This window comes from Danio rerio, chromosome 6 (assembly GCF_052040795.2).
Source record: "Danio rerio strain M-AB ecotype USA chromosome 6, GRCz13ab, whole genome shotgun sequence".
NCBI classification, from domain to species: domain Eukaryota; kingdom Metazoa; phylum Chordata; class Actinopteri; order Cypriniformes; family Danionidae; genus Danio; species Danio rerio.
This window is the reverse complement of record NC_141026.1, coordinates 25,062,501-25,075,000: the sequence shown is the minus strand read 5'-3', so window position 1 is coordinate 25,075,000 and position 12,500 is coordinate 25,062,501. Positions and strand designations below refer to the sequence as shown.

The 12,500-nt window shown below is 38.4% G+C and overlaps 1 protein-coding gene and 1 long non-coding RNA gene across 3 annotated transcripts in view; both read left to right on the top strand.

Annotated features, from left to right (window-relative positions):
* The window catches only part of LOC148679694 (uncharacterized), a 17,773-nt gene extending 10,002 nt beyond the window's left edge, over positions 1-7,771 (top strand). Inside the window, exon 5 of the long non-coding RNA XR_015944645.1 lies at positions 7,152-7,771. This is a non-coding gene — a long non-coding RNA (uncharacterized LOC148679694). The remainder of the gene's footprint in view (positions 1-7,151) is intronic.
* The window catches only part of sumo2a (small ubiquitin like modifier 2a), a 69,614-nt gene that overhangs the window by 18,427 nt on the left and 38,687 nt on the right, over positions 1-12,500 (top strand).

Sequence of the window (12,500 nt, the reverse complement as noted above, 5' to 3'; positions counted from 1 at the left end):
TTAAGTCTATGGGATTTTTCCGACGGTCCCGGGACGTTTTTCGGAAAATCGAAAGTCGGATCAGTCGGAAAAGATATGGCATACCGAGTCAGAATAGTTTGGATGTCTGGTGTGAGTTTGGTGGTCATAGCTCGAAAGCTCTAGGAGGAGATAGATTTTGAATTTTAGTCTCAGAAGAAGAAGAAAAATATATAAAAAAAATAATAAGTTTAAATAGGATTTCAGTAGTCTGGCTTGTTTCTCAAGCCAGCCTAATAATAAGTTTAATAGGATAACAGTAGTCTGGCTTGCTACACAAGCCAGCCTAATTAACATGTTACTAGCATGATTCTAGCGTGAATCAGCATGTTATTAGCATGATTCGAGCATGCATTAGCATTTTACTAGCATGATTCTAGTATGAATTAGCATGTTACTAGCATGATTCTAGTATAAATTAGCATGTTACTATCATGATTCTAGCATGAATAAGCATGTTACTAGCATGATTCTAGCATGAATTAGCATGTTATTAGCAAGATTCTATTATAAATTAGCATGTTATGAGCATGATTGTAGTATGAATTAGCATGTTACTAGCATGATTCTAGTATGTATTAGCATGTCACATAGCATGCTTAGGTGGTTGCTAGGGTATTCTGAGTGGTTACTAAGTCGTTGCTAGGCAGTTGTTAGGGTGTCCTGAGTGGTTGCTAAGTGGTTGCTAAGGTGTTGCTAGGCGGTTGCTAGGGTGTTCTGAGTGGTTGCTAGGTGGTTGCTAAGGTGTCCTAAGTGGTTGCTAGGTAGTTGCTAGGGTATTCTGAGTGGTTGCTAAGGCGTTGCTAGGGGGTTGCTAGGGTGTCCTGAGTGGTTGCTAGGTGGTTGCTAAGGCATCGCTAGGTGGTTGCTAGGGTGTCCTGAGTGGTTGCTAGGTGGTTGCTAAGGCGTTGCTAGGCAGTTGCTAGGGTGTTCTGAGTGGTTGCTAGGTGGTTGCTAAGGTGTTGCTAGGCGGTTGCTAAGGTGTCTCAAGTGGTTGCTATGTGGTTGCTAAGGTGTTGCTAGGTGGTTGCTAGGGTATTCTAATTGGTTGCTAAGGCGTTGCTAGGCGGTTGCTAGGGTGTCCTGAGTGGTCGCTAGGCCCTTACTAAGGCATTACTAGGCCGTTGCTAGGCGGTTGCTAGGGTAATTTTGGTGGTTGCTAGGCAGTTGCTAGGGTACCCTGGGTGGTTACTAGGCAAGCCTCACATACATGCTTGATAAAACATTTAAACTAAGTAAGCATGTCTAGCAAGTTACAGTACTTGGCTAGTCAATATTAGCATGTAGCTAATCACTGCTAGCATGTGTAGCATATAGGAAGTTCCGTTTGCTAGCATGAGTCAAACGAGCCAATCTCCAAGTCTCTACGATGTTCAGATGCTGAGATATAGCTGTTGATGAATGGTTGCTAGGGTACTCTGTTTTGTTGCTATGGGCGAGGTTACAGAGTGCACTTGAATGTGGTTGGCTGTCTAAGTCAAATGAACCAACCCCCATGTCTCTATGACACTGCTATGCAAAGATATGCATCTTGGCCTATTTTAATGGAAGTCTATGGAATCAATTTGGGGGCGTGGCTTGTGAGCTTCATTATCATATTGAGATGCTCATTGGTTGTCTGAGTCAGATGAGCCATCCCCCAAGTCAATAGGACAATGCTAAGCAAAGATATGCATGTAGGCCAGTTATTAACATCAGTCTAGTATGAATTAGCATGTTACTAGCATGATTCTAGTACAAATTAGCATGTCATTAGCATGTTTCCAGTATGAGTTAGCATGTCATTAGCATGATTAGCATATGAGTAGCATGTTGCTAGCATGATTGGCATGTCATTAGCATGTTAGAATTATAAGCATTTGATAGCACAGCTAATTACTGTCTATAGGACAGTTGCTAGGGTGCAGTATGTGGTAGTTAGGGGTGTGGCTAGAAAGTTAAAAGGCCATCAGTGATTGGCTGCTGGCTAGACTGAGTTAAATGAGCTCAGCCATTAGTCTCTATGACAGTCTGATGCTGAGTTATGAGCTCACAAAGTTTGATCCCATGTAAAGTCAATGAGAGTCTTTTGTAATAGAAGTCTACGGGACAGTTGCTAGGGTGCAGTATGTGGTAGTTAGGGGTGTGGCTAGAAAGTTAAAAGCTCATTAGTTATTGGCAGATTGGTAGTCGGAGTTAAATGAGCTCAGCCATAAGTCTGTAGGACAGTCTGATGCAGAGTTATGAGCTCACAAAGTTTGATCCCATGTTAAGTCAATGAGAGTCTTTTGTAATGGAAGTCTACGGGACAGTTGCTAGGGTGCAGTATGTGGTAGTTAGGGGTGTGGCTACAAAGTTAAAAGCTCATCAGTTATTGGCAGATTGGTAGTCAGAGTTAAATGAGCTCAGCCATTAGTCTGTAGGATAGTCTGTTTCAGAGTTATTAGCTCACAAAGTTTGATCCCATGTAAAGTCAATGAGAGTCTTTGTAATGGAAGTCTATGGGACAGTTGCTAGGGTGCAGTATGTGGTAGTTTGGGGTGTGGCTAGAAAGTTAAAAGCTCATCAGTTATTGGCAGTTTGGTATTCGGAGTTAAATGAGCTCAGCCATTAGTCTGTAGGATAGTCTGATTCAGAGTTATGAGCTCACAAAGTTTGATCCCATGTTAAGTCAATGAGAGTCTATTGAATGGAAGTCTATGGGACAGTTACTAGGGTCCAAAAGTGGTTGCTAGGGCGTGGCTAGAAAGTTTAAAGGTGATCAGTCATTGGCAGTTTGATAGTCTGAGTTAAATGAGCCCAATTAGAAGTCTCACAAGGCTTGAGAAAGTCTGTTGGAAATAGTTTGTTTAATTTAAACAGTTTTAAAAAGTATGAAACGAAGATAGATAGATAGATAGATAGATAGATAGATAGATAGATAGATAGATAGATAGATAGATAGATAGATAGATAGATAGATAGATAGATAGATAGATAGATAGATAGATAAAGCAGTTTATAGATAGATAGATAGATAGATAGATAGATAGATAGATAGATAGATAGATAGATAGATAGATAGATAGATAGATAGATAGATAGATAGATAGATAGATAGATAGATAGATAGATAGATAAAAACAGTTTATAGATAGATAGATAGATAGATAGATAGATAGATAGATAGATAGATAGATAGATAGATAGATAGATAGATAGATAGATAGATAGATAGATAGATAGATAGATAGATAAAAACAGTTTATAGATAGATAGATAGATAGATAGATAGATAGATAGATAGATAGATAGATAGATAGATAGATAGATAGATAGATAGATAGATAGATAGATAGATAGATAGATAGATAGATAGATAAAAACAGTTGATAGATAGATAGATAGATAGATAGATAGATAGATAGATAGATAGATAGATAGATAGATAGATAGATAGATAGATAGATAGATAGATAAAAACAGTTGATAGATAGATAGATAGATAGATAGATAGATAGATAGATAGATAGATAGATAGATAGATAGATAGATAGATAGATAGATAGATAGATAGATAGATAGATAGATAGATAGATAGATAGATAGATAGATAGATAGATAGATAGATAAAAACAGTTGATAGATAGATAGATAGATAGATAGATAGATAGATAGATAGATAGATAGATAGATAGATAGATAGATAGATAGATAGATAGATAGATAGATAGATAAAAGCAGTTTGAAAAAGGATAGATAGATAGATAGTTTTGAGGTCACAAAGTTAGATCTATTGTTAAGTCAATGACAGTCTTTTGCAATAAAAGTCTATAGGACAGTTGCTAGGGTGCAGTTTCTGGTAGTTAGGGTGTGGCTAGAAAGTTAAAAGCTCATCAGTGATTGGCAGTTTGGTAGTCTGAGTTAAATGAGCTCAGCCATTAGTCTGTATGACAGTCTGATGCAGAGTTATAAGCTCACAAAGTTTGATCCCATGTTAAGTCAATGAGAGTCCTTTGAATGGAAGTCTATGGGACAGTTTCTAGGGTCCAAAAGTGGTTGCTAGGGCGTGGCCAGAAAGTTAAAACCTCATCAGTTATTGGCAGTTAGGTAGTCTGAGTTAAATGAGCCCAGTTAGAAGTCTGTGTGACAGTCTGATGCTGAGTTATGAGGTCACAAAGTTTGGTCCAATGTTAAGTCTATGGGATTTTTCCGACGGTCCCGGGACGTTTTTCGGAAAATCGAAAGTCGGATCAGTCGGAAAAGATATGGCATACCGAGTCAGAATAGTTTGGAGGTCTGGTGTGAGTTTGGGGGTCATAGCTCGAAAGCTCTAGGAGGAGATAGATTTTGAATTTTAGTCTCAGAAGAAGAAGAATAATATATAAAAAAAATAATAAGTTTAAATAGGATTTCAGTAGTCTGGCTTGTTTCTCAAGCCAGCCTAATAAGTTTAAATAGGATAACAGTAGGTTGGCTTTGACAAGCCAGCCTAATAATAATAATAATAAGTTTAATAGGATAACAGTAGTCTGGCTTGCTACACAAGCCAGCCTAATAATAAGTTTAATAGGATAACAGTAGTCTGGCTTGCTACACAAGCCAGCCTAACTAGATATTAAAGTTTGAGGACAAACTTTATGGTGGCTTGAAAAGCCGAATCTGAAAGTTTGAAGTGGTTGAATTAGCATGTTACTAGCATGATTCTAGCATGAATTAGCATGCTACTAGGATAATTCTAGCATGAATTAGCATGTTGTTAGCATGATTCTAGCATGAATTAGCATGTTACTAGCATGATTCTAGCATGAATTAGCATGTTGTTAGCATAAATCTAGCATAAATTAGCATGTTACTAGCATGATTCTAGCATGAATTAGCATGTTGTTAGCATGATTCTAGCATGAATTAGCATTTTACTAGGCGGTTGCTAGGGTGTTTTAAGTGGTTGCTAGGTGGTTGCTAAGGTGGTGCAAGGCAGTTGCTAAGGTGGTCTGACTAGTTGCTAGGTGGTTGCTAGGGTGTTGCTAGACGGTTGCTAGGGTGTTTTGAGTGGTTGCTAGGTGGTTGCTAAGGTGGTGCTAGGCAGTTGCTAAGGTGTTCTGACTAGTTGCTAAGTGGTTACTAAGGTGTTGCAAGGTGGTCGCTAGGGTATTCTGAGTGGTTGCTAGGTGGTTGCTAAGGTGTTGCTAGGCGGTTGCTAGGGTGTTCTGAGTGGTTGCTAAGGTGTTGCTAGGTGGTTGCTAAGGTGTCCTAAGTGGTTGCTAGGTGGTTGCTAGGGTATTCTGAGTGGTTGCTAAGGCGTTGCTAGGTGGTTGCTAGGGTGTCCTGAGTGGTTGCTAGGTGGTTGCTAAGGTGTTGCTAGGTGGTTGCTAGGGTGTCCTGAGTGGTTGCTAGGTGGTTGCTAAGGTGTTGCTAGGCGGTTGCTAGGGTGTTCTGAGTGGTTGCTAGGTGGTTGCTAAGGTGTTGCTAGGTGGTTGCTAAGGTGTCCTGAGTGGTTGCTAGGTGGTTGCTAAGGTGTTGCTAGGTGGTTGCTAAGGTGTTGCTAGGCGTTTGCTAGGGTGTCCTAAGTGGTTGCTAAGGTGTTGCTAGGCGGTTGCTAGGGTGTCCTAAGTGGTTGCTAGGTAGTTGCTAAGGTGTTGCTAGGCGGTTGCTAGGGTGTTCTGAGTGGTTGCTAGGTGGTTGCTAAGGTGTTGCTAGGTGGTTGCTAAGGTGTCCTAAGTGGTTGCTAGATGGTTGCTAGGGTGTTCTGAGTGGTTACTAAGGCGTTGCTAGGTGGTTGCTAGGGTGTCTTGAGTGGTTGCTAGGTGGTTGCTAAGGTGTTGCTAGGTGGTTGCTAGGGTGTCCTGAGTGGTTGCTAGGTGGTTGCTAAGGCGTTGCTAGGCAGTTGCTAGGGTGTTCTGAGGGGTTGCTAGGTGGTTGCTAAGGTGTTGCTAGGCGGTTGCTAAGGTGTCCCAAGTGGTTGCTAGGTGGTTGCTAAGGTGTTGCTAGGTGGTTGCTAAGGTATTCTGAGTGGTTGCTAAGGCGTTGCTAGGCGGTTGCTAGGGTGTCCTGAGTGGTCGCTAGGCCCTTACTAAGGCATTACTAGGCCGTTGCTAGGTGGTTGCTAGGCGGTTGCTAGGGTAATTTGGGTGGTTGCTAGGCAGTTGCTAGGGTACCCTGGTTGGTTACTAGGCAAGCCTCACATACATAATTGATAAAACATTTATACTTAGTAAGCATTTCTAGCAAGTTACAGTACTGGGCTAGTCAATATTAGCATGTAGCTAGTCACTGCTAGCATGTGTAGCATATAGGAAGTTCCGTTTGCTAGCATGAGTCAAACGAGCCAATCTCCAAGTCTCTACGATGTTCTGATGCTGAGATATAGCTGTTGATGAATGGTTGCTAGGGTACTCTGTTTTGTTGCTATGGGCGAGGTTACAGAGTGAACTTGAATGTGGTTGGTTGTCTTAGTCGAATGAACCAACCCCCATGTCTCTATGACACTGCTATGCAAAGATATGCATCTTGGCCTATTTTAATGGAAGTCTATGGAATCAATTTGGGGGCGTGGCTTGTGAGCTTCATTATCATATTGAGATGCTCATTGGTTGTCTGAGTCAGATGAGCCATCCCCCAAGTCAATAGGACACTGCTATGCAAAGATATGCATGTAGGCCAGTTATTAACATGAGTCTAGTTTGAATTAGCATGTTACTAGCATGATTCTAGTACAAATTAGCATGTCATTAGCATGTTTCCAGTATGAGTTAGCATGTCATTAGCATGATTAGCATATGAGTAGCATGTTGCTAGCATGATTGGCATGTCATTAGCATGTTAGAATTATAAGCATTTGATAGCACAGCTAATTACATTCTATAGGACAGTTGCTAGGGTGCAGTATGTGGTAGTTAGGGGTGTGGCTAGAAAGTTAAAAGACCATCAGTGATTGGCTGCTGGCTAGACTGAGTTAAATGAGCTCAGCCATTAGTCTCTATGACAGTCTGATGCAGAGTTATGAGCTCACAAAGTTTGATCCCATGTTAAGTCAATGGGAGTCTTTTGTAATGGAAGTCTACGGGACAGTTGCTAGGGTGCAGTATGTGGTAGTTAGGGGTGTGGCTAGAAAGTTAAAAGCTCATCAGTTATTGGCAGTTTGGTAGACTGAGTTAAATGAGCTCAGCCATTAGTCTGTATGACAGTCTGATGCAGAGTTATGAGCTCACAAAGTTTGATCCCATGTTAAGTCAATGAGAGTCTTTTGAATGGAAGTCTACGGGACAGTTGCTAGGCTGCCATAAGTGGTTGCTAGGGAGTGGCTAGTAAGTCTAAAGGTCATCAGTGATTGGCTGCTGACTAGACTGAGTTGAATGGGGCCTGACTCTAGTCTGTAGGACAGTCTGATGCAGAGTTATGAGCTCACAAAGGTTGACTCAATGTTAAGTCAATGGCAGTCTTTTACAATGGAAGTCTATGGGACAGTTGCTAGGGTGCCAAAAGTGGTTGCTAGGGAGTGGCTAGTAAGTTTAAAGGTCATCAGTTATTGGCTGCTGGCTAGACTGAGTTAAATGAGCCCAGTTAGAAGTCTGTAGGACAGTCTGATGCAGAGTTATGAGGTCACAAAGTTTGACCCAATGTTAAGTCAATGGGAATTTTGGGAATTTTCCGGGTCGTTTTTCGGAAAACCGAAAGTCGGATTAGTCGGAAAAGATATAGCAACCCGAGTCAGACCAGTTTGAAGGTTTGACGAAAGTTTGAGGTATGAAGCTTGAAAGGGTTAGGAGGAGATAGACTTTAAAATTAGTCTCAGAAGAAAGAAGAAGAAGCAGAATAATAATAAGTTTAAGTGAGATAACAGTATGTTGGCTTTTCAAGCCACCATAACTAGATTCTTAAAGTTTGAAAACAAACTTTGAGGCTGGCTTGTGAAAGCCTGACGGTAATAGTTTATTTAAACAGTTTTAAAAAGTATGAAAAGATAGATAGATAGATAGATAGATAGATATAGATAGATAGATAGATGTTGTTAGCATGATTCTAGCATGAATTAGCATAATGTTAGCATGATTCTAGCATGAATTAGCATGTTGTTAGCATGATTCTAGCATGAATTAGCATGTTGTTAGCATGATTCTAGCATGAATTAGCATGTTACTAGCATGATTTTAGCATGAATTAGCACGATTCTAGCATGAATTAGCATGTTGTTAGCATGATTCTAGCATGAATTAGCATGTTACTATCATGATTCTAGCATGAATTATCATGTTGTTAGCATGATTCTAGCATGAATTAGTATGTTACTAGCATGATTCTAGCATGAATTAGCATGTTACTAGCATGATTCTAGCATGAATTAGCATGTTGTTAGCACGATTCTAGCATGAATTAGCATTTGACTAGCATTATTCTAGCATGAATTAGCATGTGACTAGCATGATTCTAGCATGAATTAGCATGTTGTTAGCATGATTCTAGCATGAATTAGTATGTTACTAGCATGATTCTAGCATGAATTAGCATGTTGTTAGCATGATTCTAACATGAATTAGCATGCTACTAGCATGATTCTAGCACAAATTAGCATGTTGTTAGCATGATTCTAACATGAATTAGCATGTTACTAGCAAGATTCTAGCATGAATTGGCATGTTGTTAGCATGATTCTAGCATGAATTAGCATGTGACTAGCATGATTCTAGCATGAATTAGCATGTTGTTAGCATGATTCTAGTATGAATTAGCATGTGACTGGCATGATTCTAGCATGAATTAGCATGTAACTAGCATGATTCTAGCATGAATTAGCATGTAACTAGCATGATTCTAGCATGAATTAGCATGTTGTTAGCATGATGGATAGATAGATAGATAGATAGATAGATAGATAGATGATAGATAGATAGATAGATAGATAGATAGATAGATAGATAGATAGATAGATAGATAGATAGATAGATAGATAGATAGTTAGAGATAGATAGATAGATAGATAGATAGATAGATAGATAGATAGATAGATAGATAGATAGATAGATAGATAGTTAGAGATAGATAGATAGATAGATAGATAGATAGATAGATAGATAGATAGATAGATAGATAGATAGAGGTAGATAGATAGATAGATAGATAGATAGATAGATAGATAGATAGATAGATAGATAGATAGATAGTTAGAGATAGATAAATAGATAGATAGATAGATAGATAGATAGATAGATAGATAGATAGATAGATAGATAGATAGATAGATAGATAGTTAGAGATAGATAGATAGATAGATAGATAGATAGATAGATAGATAGATAGATAGATAGATAGTTAGAGATAGATAGATAGATAGATAGATAGATAGATAGATAGATAGATAGATAGATAGATAGATAGATAGATAGATAGATAGAGGTAGATAAATAGATATAGATAGATAGATAGATAGATAGATAGATAGATAGATAGATAGATAGATAGATAGATAGATAGATAGATAGATAGATAGATGGTGTGCGAGCCTGATTCAAACAAGCCAACCCCTGCTTCTCTACGATGTTCTGATGCTGAGATATAGCTGCTGTTATATCGTTGCTAGGTTAGTCTGTTTTGTTGCTATGGAGTTGATTGACAGCTTAGACTGATTATGTATCAAAGCTTCTTGCCAGTATGAACAGTTAAAAACAACCCCCATGTCTCTATCACACTGCAGCATGACAATATCAGTCTGAACCTCTTTAATGGCAGTCTATGGGACAGTTGCTAGGGTGCAGTATCTGGTTGTTAGGGTGTGGCTAGAAAGTTAAAAGGCCATCAGTAATTGGCTGCTGGCTAGACTGAGTTAAATAAGCTCAGCCATTAGTCTGTAGGACAGTCTGATGCAGAGTTATGAGCTCTCAAAGTTTGATCCCATGTAAAGTCAATGAGAGTCTTTTGCAATGGAAGTTTATGGGACGGTTTCTAGGGTCCAAAAGTGGTTGCTAAGGCGTGGCTAGAAAGTTTAAAGGTGATCAGTCATTGGCAGTTTGATAGTCTGAGTTAAATGAGCCCAGTTAGAAGTCTGTGTGACATTCTGATGCGGAGTTATGAGGTCACAAAGTTTGATCCAATGTTACGTCTATGGGATTTTTCCGACGGTCCCGGGACGTTTTTCGGGAAACCGAAAGTCGGATCAGTCGGAATAGATATAGCAACTCGAGTCAGAATAGTTCGGAGGTCTGACCCGAGTTTGATGGTCATAGCTTGAAAGGTCTAGGTGGAGATAGAGTTTAATTTTTAGTCTCAGAAGAAGAATAATAATATTAATAAAAATAATAATAAGTTTAATAGGATAACAGTAGTCTGGCTTGCTACACAAGCCAGCCTAATAATAATAAGTTTAATAGGATAACAGTAGTCTGGCTTGCTACACAAGCCAGCCTAATAATAATAAGTTTAATAGGATAACAGTAGTCTGGCTTGCTACACAAGCCAGCCTAATAATAAGTTTACGTGAGATAACAGTATGTTGGCTTTTCAAGCCACCATAAATATAACTAGATTCTTAAAGTTTGAGAACAAACTTTGAGGCTGGCTTGTGAAAGCCTGACGGTAATAGTTTATTTAGTTTAAACAGTTTTTAAAAAGTATGAAAAGATAGATAGATAGATAGATAGATAGATAGATAGATAGATAGATAGATAGATAGATAGATAGATAGATAGATAGATAGATAGATAGATAGATAGATAGATGTTGTTAGCATGATTCTAGCATGAATTAGCATAATGTTAGCATGATTCTAGCATGAATTAGCATGATTCTAGCATGAATTAGCATGTTGTTAGCATGATTCTAGCATGAATTAGCATAATGTTAGCATGATTCTAGCATGAATTAGCATGTTGTTAGCATGAATCTAGCATGAATTAGCATGTTGTTAGCATGATTCTAGCATGATTTAGCATTTTGTTAGCATGATTCTAGCATGATTTAGCATGTTGTTAGCATAATTCTAGCATGAATTAGCATGTTACTAGCATGATTCTAGTATGAATTAGCATGTTACTAGCATGATTCTAGCATGATATAGCATGTTACTAGCATGATTCTAGCATGAATTAGCATGTACCTAGCATGATTTTAACATGAATTAGCATGTTACTAGCATGATTTTAGCATAAATTAGCACGATTCTAGCATGAATTAGCAGGTTGTTAGCATGATTCTAGCATGAATTAGCATTTTACTAGCATGATTCTAGCATGAATTATCATGTTGTTAGCATGATTCTAGCATGAATTAGTATGTTACTAGCATGATTCTAGCATGAATTAGCATGTTACTGACATGATTCTAGCATAAATTAGCATGTTGTTAGCACGATTCTAGCATGAATTAGCATTTGACTAGCATGATTCTAGCATGAATTAGCGTGTGACTAGCATGATTCTAGCATGAATTAGCATGTTGTTAGCATGATTCTAGCATGAATTAGCATGTTACTAGCATGATTCTAGCATGAATTAGCATGTTGTTAGCATGATTCTAACATGAATTAGCATGCTACTAGCATGATTCTAACATGAATTAGCATGTTGTTAGCATGATTCTAGCATGAATTAGCATGTGACTAGCATGATTCTAGCATGAATTAGCATGTTGTTAGCATGATTCTAGTATGAATTAGCATGTGACTGGCATGATTCTAGCATGAATTAGCATGTGACTAGCATGATTCTAGCATAAATTAGCATGTAACTAGCATGATTCTAGCATGAATTAGCATGTGACTAGCATGATTCTAGCATGAATTAGCATGTAACTAGCATGATTCTAGCATGAATTAGCATGTTGTTAGCATGATGGATAGATAGATAGAGGTAGATAGATAGATAGATAGATAGATAGATAGATAGATAGATAGATAGATAGATAGATAGATAGATAGATAGATAGATAGATAGATAGATAGTTAGAGATAGATAAATAGATAAATAGATAGATAGATAGATAGATAGATAGATAGATAGATAGATAGATAGATAGATAGTTAGAGATAGATAGATAGATAGATAGATAGATAGATAGATAGATAGATAGATAGATAGATAGATAGTTAGAGATAGATAAATAGATAAATAGATAGATAGATAGATAGATAGATAGATAGATAGATAGATAGGTAGAGGTAGATAGATAGATAGATAGATAGATAGATAGATAGATGGTGTGCGAGCCTGATTCAAACAAGCCAACCCCCGCCTCTCTACGATGTTCTGATGCTGAGATATAGCTGCTATTATATCGTTGCTAGGTTAGTCTGTTTTGTTGCTATGGAGTTGATTGACAGCTTAGACTGATGATGTATCAAAGCTTCTTGCCCATATGAACAGTTAAACACAACCCCCATGTCTCTATCACACTGCAGCATGACAATATCAGTCTGAACCTCTTTAATGGCAGTCTATGGGACAGTTGCTAGGGTGCAGTATCTGGTTGTTAGGGTGTGGCTAGAAAGTTAAAAGGCCATCAGTGATTGGCTGCTGGCTAGACTGAGTTAAATG